Genomic DNA, 15,378 nt, shown 5'->3' with positions numbered 1-15,378 from the left:
AAACCATTTCCCTCTTGTCCTGTCACTCCATGCTCTTGTAAAGAGTCTCTTTTCCTTGTTTCAGACAGAAATTTGAGTTAAGCTTGATGTGAGTTGGGGAGAGAACAACAGCAGTAGATATTCAGGAGTGGTTATTCCTCATTGCTCCATAGACAGCACCATTACAGGCCAGATAACTTAGAGAAGGTTTTGCTTAGCTCTGTTTTTTCTCTGTGTCTTTATGGTCATAATTTTTCCCCACACTTCTCTGCAGATCTGTACTAGGACCCAGACAACTAAAATGCTTTCATTTTGGTCCTTTTCTCCCCCTGTGTATTCAGCTAGTATGGTAAAATGTTTTGTTTTTCTTTTTTTTTTTTTCCAGAGTCTATGAGATCATTCAAGTATGGAGACTTGGCAGCTTCTCCATATGTACAAAGACGGCTGTTTGAATGTCTGAGTGTCTTTCTGGCTAAGGATAAATTATTTGGTGTGTTAAATTAGGATTTGTTGCTTTATCTGGCATGAATAAGGTTCGTTTATTATCAGTGTTCCATCATGATTTACGCTGGACTGCATCTTTGGGGTTTTGCTTTTTCACATTTTATTACATAAAAACATAGGTATTTCTTTTAAACAATATGCTCATAGAAAGGACTTCAGGAGCAAGTTAATGTGGTTGTAAGACCAAGAAAAGGCATTGCAAGACAGCAGATAAACAAGAGTAAATGCAAAAGTAGTTGTGGGATTGGAAAAACAAGGTGGATGTTTACCCAGGCTTAGCTGGTCATTTACATAGTGCTCTGTGTAGAATTTAATGGTCACTATAAACAGTGTAATCCATGGAAAAGATGTATAGGCAGTTTTGTAAACATAAAGAATTCTTGATGAAGGTACAATTTACAAAGAGAAGAAAAAAAGAAGAAAAATTATTAACGCTTTAAAGATTCCGTTCTCGCTCCCAAAATGCCTTGTAGCTCTCTGTTGAGAGGAAAACAAAAGTATTTGGTTCAAAAAAGATGTACCTTAGTGGTCCAGTACTTGTGGCTGTTGTCAGCTTAGAAACTGGGTGCATTTTACACCCATCAGTGACTCCTGGTCTGGAAGTCTCAGTCTTGGCTGCAGGAGCCATTTGCTGGGAGCCACTCCTGGAATTGTGTTCCCTTGCCAGAGTCAAGTATGCCATGTGCAATCCTTGCTCAGGGTGGGTGCTCTGCCCTGCTGAACTGCTTGGAATGCTGAAGGGATGGAATAAATGCTTTTTTTGAAAATATCTTTAATAAGCATTACAGCTTGATTTACACCATCTGGGTTTAAATAGAAATAGTGTTACAAAAAGTAAAACATCTGTACTTACAAGCTAGAAAAGATTAATAGAGCTTTATTTGCTTCTAAATCCTCCAGTATAGATTAACAGCATAGACCACCTCTCTCTCCCCATTTTTGTTTAAGTTACACAGACAGCCAGTCCATCTGTACTGATGCTGCAGCACACAACTGCCCTGGCCTGGGCCTCTTTATTTTCTCCCAGGGCAAACAAGTGTCAGTCAATATTCGCTTACATTTCTTAATCTTTTGTCTCCCACAGTGATTGTACAAGTGTCAATCACAGTGCAAGCCTGAACTTCTATTTTGGGCAGTATTTGAAAACTGCTAAAAGCAGAAGGATATGGTAAATATACACAGTTTCCAACACTGTTTGGTCTTCATGTCAGAAGAATCAAGAAACCCAGACATTACTGTTAATCACAAGGTGGGGCATGTCATTAAAGCCCTGTGCTTACCAAAGGAAAATCATCCATGTTCATCCTTTGGCCATGTTTCAAACCAGAAAATAGGAATGTCAAAATCTGTGCAAAAAAGCTTTCTGCCTTTACTGGTGACTCATTTAAAAGAACTCAAGAGCTCATCTTCTGTTTGCACAACCAGTGTTGTGATAAAGTGCTGGAGTAGCATCCTGGCCTCAGTGTGTGTATAATTTATCCAGGCCTCTGTGTGTGTCAGGCACTTGACCTGCTGTCTTTTTTCTTTTCTATTTTTCTCTTTTAGCAGCAGAACTTCTTTAGCATTTGTGCAGATTAATTTTCAACTTGAAATTGAGTTAATATTAGAGACTGGAAGATGAAAGATAAGTGAGTGGGAGGGGGAAAGAAAAATAGAGCAATCGCCTAGAGGGTTGCCAGTAAGAACTAAAGGAGTAACACCAAACAGTTGGCAAAGTAGCCTGTGGCTTCTTTGATAGTCCCTCATCACAAGTAATAAAACACCTTTGGAGTTGTTCTTTACCTACTGGTTGTAAATCCTGGTGTAAAGCTGCCTGTGTTTCCAGGAGTCCTGGGGACCTCACAAAAGCTTCTGCTCTCCCGCAGTCCAGCCTGCCTGCACATGGAAAAGCAGAAATATCAAGGTGGGGAAGGTGGGAATAACTGAATTTCTCACTCTCTCCTTCAGGTTGTGGTGTTGTAGAGATCTCTCTGAATGTGAAGGCCATATTTTAAAACAAAACACTAGCACATTCAACCTTCCTTACTTTTGCTGCGAGTCACTGCAGTTGTGGTATGTATGAAGCTGGTACTGTCCTATCCTTTTTAATGTGTTTTAAAATGTGCCTGGAGACTTGGGGAATTTCTCATTTCTTTTATTTGTATTTTTTTAATTCCGGCTGAAATGCTCTGCTGTTTATATTTAAGCAAAACCTCCAGCAGGAATGAATAAAATCAAAGAGCATCATAATGTTGAAAGGCAGGTCAGAGGCTGACAGATAGGTCTGCCTGAAGGGGCCTTTTCACGAGGGATGGGGCAGGCAGTGCGCTGGGAACAAGGCAGCCCCTTTCCCCTCCTATCTCTCTCCGTGCTCTTTTCCCCTGTCATCTCTCCTGCCCCACATCTATCTCCTCTGCCTGAAGCTCGTGTCAAAGCCAGGTTTCACCAACAAGTCTCAGCAGCATGCAGAGAAGTGAGTCTTGTTCAGCAGGGCCTGCCCAGCCCCTTGGCTCCGGCTGCCTCGGGTGCTCCAAGAGCAGCAGCGCTGCCTCGTGCCTGGAGAAGCTGCTCCTTCTGTTTTCCACTGGAACATCTGATGAGATTTCAGTTTCCACACCACAATGCCCTTCAATTCCAGTGCAGTTTTTAGCAGCCTGCTTTCAGCCAAGAGCAGGAGTAAACTCTGAGGGCTTTTTCCCTTTGTTAAGCTCCCTGTGTCAAGTGACCTGGTGTCACATCCTTGGCTAGGGGAACCTTCTGGCCACAAACAGTGGGGTTTGCTAGGAACTCCTGCCTTTATCCAGGAAAGAATCCAACAAAGAAAGGCTCACTTTTCACTATGCCTTCTCTATGCCATTCTCTTCCAAAAAAAATGCAAGCCAAGCTGGGCAGCAGTGCTGCAGCAGGCCAGTCTCACAGCACATCTGTGATGGAAACATGACAGGAAGTTTCATTGCAAGGAAAAGCAGCTGGCAAAGGGGAAATAATGAATTTGTGTTTCATTTTGCTTTCCATGTTGTGCATTGAATACCCATGAGAATTTTGCAGAGTAGAATAAAGTTATAAGGGCTTTTTTATGGTGTAAGATGCCAGGCTTGCTTGCCTTTTTAATCCTGGAAAACCAGACCCTTAGCTATCCAAGGGAATTTTGGAAAACTTTCCAGCCAATGTTACTCCAGGTTAGGGGTGGTACCAGCAGCAGCAGGGAGTCTGTGCTTAGATGAGACCATCAGTTTCTGGCATGTATTTACCATCTTGGCGAGTAGTTTTAACTGATTGTAGAAAAACCTCCTGGGAGCTGCTGGGGCCTTGTTTAGGGTCATCTGCTGGTGCTCTCCACCAAGTGATTTTTTCAATAGGTATTTTTTCAAATTAGGTCTGGTAAATGAGACCTGTGGGTGATTTAATAACCTAGTATATAATTCAGGGACTGAAAAGATGACCCTTCAATTTTTCAATCTGCAAAGCAAAACAACAACAAAAAAAAGAGTCTAGCAAGGACTGTGGAAGAAAAAAGTCTTGGTAGTCCTGTGCCATGGGTTTGGATAGGGAGACAGGAAAATGGAACAAGGGAACACTCACCCATCACACACACTGTTTCTACCATCAGCCTGCCTGTGGTCTCTGCTCCTGTCCCTGGCCAAGCTAAAAGCATCCATCTAAAATCCTTCCTTTAGGAGATTTTCATCCATGCCTCTTTTGGCCCAAGATCAAGGTGTTTCCCAAAAGCCCCTGTTCCAGGCATGGCTTAGTGCTGGCTTTAGGCAGGTGCACAGACAGCAGACACTGCTGATTTACACCATCATTGTGGCATGCCCACAAAACAGTGTTTAGCTGCATTTTGAACATCTCTTGCTGCCAGGAACCAGCACAGCTGGAGTTGGATCTTTGAGTCTTCTCCATGGTCTTTACCTCTGGTAATCTCAGCTGGTATTGTGCTGCTTATAAACTGCTGAGGGTTGGTACAGAAATACATCCCCACCTGCAGAGCTGCCTCCAGCCCTGGGGAAGGACAAGGACCTGGTGGAGTATCCAGAGGAGGCACCAGGATGATCAGGGGCATGGGGCAGCTCTGCTCTGGGCAAAGGCTGAGGGAATTGGGATTGTTCAGCCTGGAGAAGAGAAGGCTTTGGGGTGACCTCATGACGACCTTTCGGTGCTTGAAGGGAACATGTAGGAAGCATGGGGAGAGACTATTTACAAAGGTGTGGAGTGACAGGATAAGGGGAAATAAATTAAAAATATCAGAGTAGATTTTAACTGGATACTAGGAAGAAATTGTTCCCTGTGAGAGTGGGGAGGCCCTGGCACAGGGTGCCCAGAGAAGCTGTGGATGCCCCATCCCTGGAAGGGTCCAAGGCCAGGCTGGACAAATCTTGGAGCAAGCTGGGATAGTGGAAGGTGTCCATTAGGATTGGGATGGCTTAGAATAGATCTTTAGGGTCCCTTCCAACCCAAACCATTCCATGGTTCTATGTCAGAATGCCTTTTCTCTAAATGCTCTTTACTCTCCATATTTCTGGCCATTAGATTAAGCAAGATATGTCCATTATGCTTCTAGTTTTTTCATTGATTTTGAAGTTTAAGTATTTCTATGAACAGCTGGTTTTATTGGCCTGGAGTTCTAAGCCACTGAGGAGCTTTTTTACTGATTTTAACTCTTGCAAGCATTAGTTATTTCAGGTTATTTATGGTTGGGCTTCTGTGCTTGGCTTTTTTCAGATAAGAAAAAAAAAAAGGAAAAAGCCTCCAAAACTGTGGGCCTGCCTTATCCCCTCTTGCTCAAGCAGTGAAACCAAGTGGGAATGTCTGGGTTATTTCTGAACTCCACTGATGTGGCCCTCCTTCATGAAGGCAGCAGGATGATGTCACATTCAGCAGCTCAGGAGAGGATCAGTGCATGCTGCACCCAGCTCAGCACACCCCAGAGGTAACACCATGGGCTGATGCCACAGAATAAGGCAAAGAACTACCTGATGTCTGCTTTTTTTTTGTATTTAAAAATGTATGTATGTGTTTGAAGAGCTGCCTTTACAGGCTCTGAGAAGAAGAGAATTTTTGAAAGGAGTTTTGGTTCCTTGGGAATTTCTTTTTTAATCTTTAACAAATTTTTCCTTCATGTTTTGCTGCAGAAGGTGAGGCTTTGGCCACAGGCTTGTTCAGAAGCTTCATACATTGCTTTACTTGGTGTCTCCACTGTTTCAGTAGATGAAAAAAACAAAAAAGGCCAAAACTAATATTTGACCTTTCAAATCTGGTAACATCTTTTTTGTTGTTATTTTTCCTCCCCTCTTACCCTTCTCATGGTGAAGAAATAGTGTAAAAAGTTCAACATTTGTTTCCAGGTGATCTGTTCTTTTTCATCCCTCTCCTCCTCTCCCTGGAGATGGAGGCCCCTGCCATCCTCTGAGATGTCAGGAGTTTCAGGAGATGATTTATGCAGCAGCATAAAATGGCATTGGACCATGTAGTGAGGGTCAGACATATGTTAGCAATGATCATATACAATACATACATGCTCAGTAAAGCAGCTTCCCTGCCTGTATTTGAACATGTTATGATATCCTTTCCTGAGCAGCAAAATGCTTAAAATTTCATTGTGTATTCTGATCTTATTCAAGTTTGTACCATGCAAAACAGGAGCAGGAATAAACAAATAACTCTTTTCCTTGACCAAAATAAATTATGTACATTTTGGTGTGGAAATGAGATTACAGCCCTTATTTTCTTTTTGACTTGACTGGAGCTGTTGAGAATAGCAGCCCCTCAGGTCTCTGGTAATGTAGTCTTCAGCTCAAATAGGGATTTTAAAATATTTAAGCATCTCTCTCACGAGGCTTCTTGTTTCCTATTTGTTTTGTGTTGCTAAGCAATGCATTTAAACCCCCAAAGTTAAAATTTACAACTCTCAAATTGTCCCTCAGCCTTATTCTCCAAACCTCACATCTGTAATGGGTTTTCCATCTGCCAGTTTTCCCAGGTCGCCCCATCCATCCTCAACTCTGCAGAGGAAAAAGCTTTGTGGTTGAGAGGTGGGGCAGGAGGGGGTTCCCCTTTATTTTTTTTTAGCCTCCATCTGTAATTAATTTCTTGCAAAGCCACATCTGTCCATTTGGGGCAGGGGAAGTGGGGAAGGGGAGGTAAAGAGTGAAGTCACTTTCTCCCAGTAAAATGCAGGATTTGGCATGTGTGGCTGTAGTTCCTCAGGGCATTTTAGCCTCTCCCTTCCACCCTGCAGCCCTGCCACCCCCAGCTCCAGTGCAGGCCTTGCAGAGGGCACAGTGCTGGAACTTCTCCTGCCTCTGTGGAGCTTGCTTGTGCTGCTGCCCACATCTGACACCGCAGTGTTTCGACTGCTGGGGTTCCTGCAAAAGCTTTGGAAAACTTCCTTCTGTCAATATTTGAATTTTCAAAAGCCATACTAAATAGCTGCCATGATGTTTCGTTTTTAAAGACTTAAGAAGCAGCCGCAGCGGTCCCAGTCAATATTCCTTCTCTGCCATCATCCAGGGCAGCTGTTCCAAAATATTTTTATGTTCTGCAGACCACCAGGTAGCTTTGAGCAGGAGCTGGGCTTGCTGTGAGGCTGGTCCCCTGCCTGGTGCCCTGCTCTCTGTGGTGGGGCAAAGCAGAAAGAAGCAGCTGTCTTAGAGTCATGGAATTGCTAAGGTTGGAAAAGGCCTCTAAGATCATCAAATCCAACTGTTCCCCCAACACCACCACAGTGCTCACCTCTGAACTGTGTCCTCAAGTGCCACATACAGGGTTTTTGAACAGTTTCTGAGCAGTTTCAGGGATGGTGATTCCACCCCCCCTCCCCTGGGCAGCCTGCTCCATGGCTTGACAGCCCTTTCCATGAGGAAATTTTTCCTAATACCCAATGGAAACCTCCCCTAGTGCAACATTTCCTCTTGTCCCATCACTTGTTAACCTTGGAGAAGAGTCTGACCCCCACATGGCTATAACTGCCTTTTAAGTGGTTGTAGAGAGTATCAGGGTGTCCCCTGAGCCTCCTTTTCTCCAGACTTAACAGCCTCAGCTCCCTCATGCTCCATCTCCTTCCCCAGCTCTGTTCCTCTCCTCTGGACATGATGCTGTTTGTTGCCCTTCTTTGCTTATGGAGGACATAAACACCAAAAATGTAAGAACAAGAAAATCCTGAAATCTGAGAAGAAATTCTTCCCTCTGAGGGTGGGGAGGCCATGGCACAGGGTGCCCAGAGAAGCTGTGGCTGCTCCATCACTGAAAGTGTCCAAGGCCAGGCTGGATGGGGCTTGGAGTGGAAATACATAAGTGGAAGGTATCTCTGCCCATGTCAGGGGGGTGGAATGAGAGGATCTTTAAGGTCCCTTCCAACCCAAACCATTTTGTAGTCTATGGAAAGTTGAATTTTTAGGCATTTTTGGAGAACTGGGGTTTCATGTCTTTGTTACTTTAAGCAAGTCAGACTCCAGGGGTATAAATTGAACTGCTCTGATTTAAATGTCTCCTTCCCACCCAGTGCTCTTCTCACACTTGGTCCTGGTGGCACAACTACTGGGCAGTTGGGGAATTGGATGGGATCATTAATCTGGGTTAGATTTATACTGATTTTGATGCCAGATTATTTTAAATTTAGGTCAGTTCTGCAATTCAACTTATTGCCCAGCCTCACAGGCCATGGGATTGGCACATCTGAAAGGCTGGCAGAGGGGTGGGAGGATAAATGGCGAGGAGTGTGGCAGGGGCAGCTTAAATTGATGTTCCTGCTGAAAACCACCCCTGTTTGTCCAAGTGCTGCCTGATATGTGAGGCAGAACCTGTTCTGTGCAGGGCTAACACAATGTGCTGCCTGTTTGCTGCCTGTTACAGGCACCTTCCTGAGCGTTGCTTTCAGGAGAAGTTCTTTGGGATGATGTCCCTAACACTAATAAGAAATGGCAAATTTTAGAATAATATGATAAAGAACTGCAATGCTGAGTAGTAAATAGTTGTAGAAACTTCCTGAGTCGGGATTCATCCCTGTTGGACATCCAACAGTGCTTCCAGTAACTCCCATAATTCCTGGTTAGAAGAGGAGCTGTTATAGGAGCGTTGTGGAAAGCTGGGCCACTGGAAGATGAAGAAAGCTGGGGCACCCTCGTTGGGGGAATATTGTGTGTCACAGACACATCTGCCACAGCTGCCAGAGCACAGTGGGACCTTGTTCCAGCCCAGCCATGGTAGTAACATGTCTGGAAAATAATTTTTGGCAAGGGTCAACTTAAACAGCTTTGTTCTGCCTCAGAGTCAGCTCTCAAACAGTTCTCAAATGCTGAATGGGTCGTGGCAGACTCTTGTGGTGGTCATGTCAGGAAAAGGACATGGAGCCCTGGGCTGGTGCCTCTGGATCAGCTGCTGGAAGATCCTTGCCCAGCAGCAACTGAGAATCCCAGCAGCAAATTGGGAGCAGATTTACAATGCTGATCCCATTGCAGATCCTTCTGAAATCTCCTGTTGTCCCCAGACCACGGTGAGTGTGTGTTTTCATCTCCCTGTTTTAAGATGTTTTGTTTTAATTAAATGAATTTAATTTAAATAGAATGAAAAATATGGGCAAAATTCTGTGGTGGCAGCTGCTCTCTGAGGAACAGACTCATAAAAATAATGTGGTGAGAAATTAGTGTGATTCCAGCGTAAAATGACCCAAATTTGAAATAACACTGACACCCTGTGGAGATGTTTGGAGGGGCCTTCTCCAGGTCTTGCTGATTTTTGTTTCTGATACTATAGGGCAGTGATTAGATTCATTTGTGCCATCTTTTAGAGAAACTTTTATTTTTTCCATTGAAAGTTTTGTTGTTGTCAAAGTCAGATTAAAAAGTGAAAATCCTTTGTATCTTTTCTATTAGAAATATTTCTTTAGTCCTGTGGCTAAACCACAAAAGCTCAATTACCAAAAAGAGGATGATGAGGAATGTTCTAACAAGATCTGAAGAATATGCCTGCAGTAGGTTGAGTTTCCTGAGGGACTTTCTTGGGCACAGCTGGAAGCATTGGAGGGAGCTCTTCATGGCAAGGTGAAGTCAGGGTGGTAATCATTTCCTTTCCAGTCTGGACTCTTGTTTAAACATGCAAGAGCTGCAAAGTTTAATGGCAAATGTGCACTGTGAATATGCAGAGCAGCAGCTTTGTGTTTGTTCTTGCTGCAGGTCACTCACAGGATGGTCTGGCTCTTTGGAACATGTCTTGGATGCCTTCCTGTGCTTGTGTTCTGGGCAGAGAGCATCCTGGTTAAAAAAGGATCAGTTTCTTTTCTCACTCCAGGCTGAGCACAGGATCCCCTTCCTGTGCAGGATTAAAGGTTAGAAAGAGGAGGGGGGTGTTTGAGGAGGCTCCTGGTGATGTGAGAGCAGCCAGCACTGCAGGGGAAGGCATGGCAGCCTGGGAGCTGTCCCATTCCTCACCTGCTGCCTGGAGCACCTGAGTGCTGCAAGTGCACTCTTCACCTTGAGAATTGCCTGATCTAATTGATTTCCTCCAAGGGTGATAGGATGTTTAATTCCCACATGTTTACATTGTCTCAGACAAACTGGGCTGAGCAGAGCCAGAATGTGCCGTAGAAATGAGCTGTCACATGAACTCAGTTTGCTAGAGCAGGAGTTGTTATTTGTGAGTGAGCAAGGTTGGATATCGTCAGTCTTACACTTCAGGAACCATTTTCCCACTGTAGGAATGGTGCTGGCTGATCAGCCTCAGTTCTAGACCCTCACTCCATCCTAGAGGAAGTTCAAGCTCCAGTGTACCAGTGAATGTAAAGATACCATCTCCCATCTCAAAATCACAGCAGTTTCAGACTGTGCTATGGTTTTTCTTCGCCTCCAGCATGTCACCCCTCCCTGAGCTCTGTGCTCTCATCCTGCTGGGAGCAGTGAGCAGAGCTGCAGCCCTGGGAGCAGTATCCCCTATAGATTCCATCCCAGTGAACAAGGAAGGGATTTCTGCACAGACCCAGTGTGTCCATTCAGAAAAACCTTTGAGATTAAAAGTATTTACAGACACTGAAAAAATTCTTACAGAAAGATCCAGCTTCCAAGACAGGAGGTGTTCATGGAAATAGAATTAGACTTGACATGCGAATAGCTTAGCTCCAAAAAGGCTGGGCTTGCTCTCTCATTGTCCTTACCCCACTGAAAGCTCTCCTGGTTGTGCTCCAGATGCAATATCCACAGCTGTGCATGAGGTCACACAGGCTGCCCCCCTCACAAACCACCTTTGGTCCTGAGGATTGCTGTTCACAGAGGAGCATTTCCTTCCAGTTGTCTATGGAATTTGCTGCCACTGAACAACACCACAGCCTTCTGAACAAAAGGGAAATTCACCCTGCATTCTGCAGCAGTTGCCTACAGCCCTGAAGGGAAACCATCAAGGGGGTTATCTGCAAGGAAGTGTCAGCTGGGTAGCCATGGAGCACACTCAGCATCAATTACTCCTTCAGTAAGGCTGGGTAAATTTGAGTGATGTCTTGAATCACCAGGAGAGGAATTAGAAGCCTTTTCATGAAAGCAGTTCTCATTCTGTAGCTGTTGTATTAGGAGCCAAGTTGGGGTCATGGCTAAATGACTTAGAAGTTCTCCAGGTCAGCTCTCAAGGCTGTGTTCAGGATCCTTGCTGTGACCCCTCCCTTTCACAAGGCTCACATGAAGAAGGAAGGACTTTCATACCAGGAATCTGATGAAGGCCACACATTAAAAATAAATCCCCATGTTCTGGTGACAGCCTGAGAAAGTGACAGGAAGAACCATCAGAGTCTCTGCACAGCTTACTTGGTTTGCTCTGAAGTCAGCTAGTTGTGATTTAAATATCTTGAGTTATTCTGGGCTAATACCCACGTACAAGAGAAGATGCACAACAGCCTGGCTGGCATGTTGGCACAGCACAATGACTTGTTTCAACCCCCCAGCTCAACAGAGCTTGATTTGTTGCGAGAAGCTTGAGAATTGCTTTAATCCAATATCTCCAACACTTCCCTAGAGAGAAAGAAAGGTAAAATCTTGGTACTATGGGTACTGCCCTTTTTCCTTGGCAGCATCTGTCTCTGGAGTTTGTTTTCCAAGCAAGGCAGTCTCTCTTCTGTCTTTCTTTTTCCCAGGCTGTGCTGAACCCTAATTTTTACAGAAGGCTCAGAACAACTGCCCACTGCTTTTATTCATAGAATCCCAGAATGGTTTCAGTTGAAAAAGGACTTAAAGGATCCTCTAGTTCCAACTCCTTGCTATGGGCAGGGATTCTACTTTCCAAAAGTTGATTTTGGGCACTGATGCTTCATGAAACTACCAAACTAGTCTTGCACTTTAGCTTAAAATTAGTCTGAATTTTAAAAAGAGATTTAAAAATTTATTTATTGTTTTATCCAGTTTCAGTCCATTTGAAATGGCCGCTCCATTTCCCTTGTCAGGTTTCCAGTACGTGCAGCTCTGATGAGATGTTAATAATTCTCTGTCTTCTCCTGGCACAGTCTCTGGTAAAAGGATGCAGAGGGGAGTTAGTTGTCCTCCAGGGGACCCCAACAAAACATGTGGGCTTTGTTTAACTGCTCTTGGTTTCCTTCTCCCAAAGGACCAGGACTCTTCCCCCTCTCCACGAGGAGACCTGCTCTGTAGTGAGCTGGTGGCTGCTCCTCCAGTGAATGAAGCTGGGATTATCAGCTCTCAGGCAGGAGAACAGGCACAGGGCCTTCCAAGGTACACAGAGGTGCTGATGAGGAGGCAGGGAGAATAAAATCAGCTTTGTGCAATGTAAATGTGCATTGCTGTTCCCTTAAAGCCTTTGTGCTCAGGTGGAGAGGTGACGTCTTGTGGTGCTGTCAATTAAACTGAGAATAAACACTGTTTAATTTGTGGTGACATTTAAAAGCAATTAAGGAGGTTTAAATGTTAAATGTGTGTTTTGTCTTTCCAGTTAAACACAGTTTTGGAGGGAAAAAACCTCCCAAATATTTAATTACACACTTACAACTGTGTAAATAAGCCTGACAGTTTTAAAAAGGTTTTTTATGCCTTGCATAACTGCTTTAACTTCATGTTCAGGGTGTGGTGCTCTGTTAAAACCCTGACACATGTAGTTTCTTATTGTAACTCCTGTATCTAGCATTGTCTAGGTGCAACTGGGGTGTGCATTTCCTATCTGCTCCAGGCAAAATCACCCAGGTGGCTCAAAGCACCTATACAAACTAACCCTGTTGATTTTTCCCTGAAACAGATTAAGGAGTCATGAGGCAGAAATGCTGAGCAGCAGACATTTGGTGCTAGTGACTTCACAGGCTCACTGGTGAAGTGATGGAGCTCCAGCAGCTGGATCTGCAGAGGGAAGTCTCTTGCTGTCCTTCTTTCTGGTCAGGTCCAGGAGAGTGGAGCCAGCCTGAGCTGGCCTGTCTGCTCCTGAGGTGCAGGCAGAGCTGCTGTCACTGATTGTGAGGTATGAGGTCACCTGGACTGAGTCAGCACAGCCACCTTGGGGTTTTGTGCTTGGGGCACTCCTGAGGGTTTACACATTGTCCAAACCTGGTTCCATCCATCTAACCCCAGTAGTAAGAAGCTGGCCTTTTTGACAATGTGCTAAGGGACCCCTTTGCCACTCTGTAGTCCCAGTGAAAGCTTTCCTGTGGCACCTTTCCACTGAGCAATGACCTTGTGGCCCTTCCTTCTCGCCACAGGTCACACTGCAGGGAAGGCAGGGGAAGATGGGCACTGAGTTGGGCTCTGAGCTGAGTGAACTTCTCACACTGGTGTGACAAGCCTTGGTGCACATTAAGTGCACATTATATGCTCCTCAGCTCACCTGCCCTGTCCTTCCCTGCTGTCTGTCTCATGTCTCTTGTGTTCTTTCCCATTTCACAGGATCCGAGGATGACTCCTTCTGGGTGAGTCAAAGCAGTGACTCCAGTTTGTCTCTCCACTGCCTGGGAGAGAGGAAGAGAGTTGGGGGTGGCACCTTTTCAGCTGAAGACTTTCAGTGCTTGATACCTGACCTCAGAGGCACCCTGCCTCAAATTATTTCTGTGCCTTCAGCTTATTGACACATGGCTTTATTTTGTACAAGTATCTTCTGCAAAGCCATGCTTTGCTAGGTCTAAGTGCCATCCTTGACTCAGGAATTTCTTTTGTATTGTGTAAATCTGATTTCAGCCTGCTGCCAGGATCACACAGCTCTTTGAACAGGAAGATCTCTGCAGTATCTGGTGAGAGTGCATGTTGATCTAAAGCTTTCTCCTTTTGAGCATGGAGAGGTTTTCCTGGAGCAGATAGAATTATTTCACAGCCTCTATGGCTTCCTTCCCACACCAGCCCTAGCTTTTGAGATGGCCCTTTCCTTATTCCATCTCTTTCTCTTGATCTTCCTGGGCTCTGCCCTTGGCAAGGGATAACAAAGCTCTTCTGCCTGTCACCTTTGGAAGCTGATGGCCCTTCATGACCACCCTGTGTCCTGCTGGTCCCCTGGCCATCCAACATCCCCAGCCCGTTGCCTTGTTTGTAACCTGATGCACTTGGCCACTTCTTAGCCCTTAGTGTTTCTATAGCTGTAGACAATTGCTCAGAACTTAAATATTAATGTGCTAATTAATAATGAAAGCTGAGATTGTAGTGAGGTTTAAAACTTTAATTGGGTGAGGAGCTGGCAGAGGAGCAGTCCATAACAATGAAACGGTGTTATCTATATCTATATCTATATCTATATCTATATCTATTATATATAGAGAGAGATCTATTTATCTAGATCTATCTCTATATATCTATATCTATATGTTTAAATATCTTTCCTTCTAGCAATAGCATTGCACAAGAGAAGTATCCTGAGTGTGGATGTCTGCAAAGATGTTTGCTTGAGGCACTTGGAACCTTGCAGCAGGAAGTAATAAAGCACTAGGTATGATTTTATTATTTTTTTCAAAGGGGTTTTTAAAAGTCCCATTAAAAAAAGTTTTCGTTCCCAGTCCTAAAAATGGAGGAGGGAAAGGGAAAATTCCTGGAAAGAAATACATTTATTTTCCACTTCAGGCCAGTCTGCAAGTGCAGAGTAGCCCAAGATACTGCATTGGATGCAATGATCTGAGAGGTCTTTTCCAACCTAAATGATTCTGTGGGGACCAAAAAAGGATGAGGAACAGCGAGTGGAGCAGAAACAATGGAGAAAACGTCCTGGACAGTGAGGAGTTGTGGAAGAAGGGGATGCAGGGGCTGTAGCTGTGGTGGGATGTGCAGGACTGGAATATCCGTGAGCCCTGCTCGGCTCTGCCGTCCTTGCCGAGTTTCTGGAGCACATTCCGGTGCTGCTGGGTGGTGGCTCCTGCTGAGCCGGGCTGGCATTGCACCAGCGGCGCCTTCCCTGCCAAACTTCCAGCGCTGCCTGCCAGATGGAATTGACACTAGAGCGTTATTTCATATTGGGAGTGTGTGAGCGTAGAGGGGAAATTTAAATTAATATGTTATTTGTAGTTGAACGGGGGAAATTTTTAAATTAATTCGTTATTTGTAGTTGAACGGGGAGAGATAAAATTCTATTGATGTTATGGTTGAATAGCATCCAATTTATTGGTGCTAGATTATAAAAGGAGGTGTATTGCTCAAGACTGCACATAGTCATAATGTGTAGTATAATAGGGCTATATAGTATAATAATACAGTTTAAGAGAGCTGTAATTCTAAACTATAATTCTGTAATTCCAAAGTCCGAAGAGCCGAGCGCCTCTGAGGGCGGCGCGCGTTGTTACAGGACCCGTTGCCACAGCATCCTGCTCCTGCTGCGCGCAGCCCCGGCTCAGTATTTTCCATATGCACTTGACAAACGCGTGTGACAAATGTGTGTGACAAGGCGTGTGACAAATGTGTATTCGCTGGCTTTCCCCCAAAAGCCGGGGATCCTCCCCGCAGCCGAGCAGCGGCACCGGCCGGCCCAGGG

The sequence above is a fragment of the Melozone crissalis genome, unplaced genomic scaffold (genome assembly GCF_028551555.1).
Source record: "Melozone crissalis strain CALT ecotype California unplaced genomic scaffold, PUWL_Pcris_2 ptg000045l_1, whole genome shotgun sequence".
Lineage (NCBI taxonomy): Eukaryota > Metazoa > Chordata > Aves > Passeriformes > Passerellidae > Melozone > Melozone crissalis.
This window is presented reverse-complemented; position numbering follows the sequence as displayed.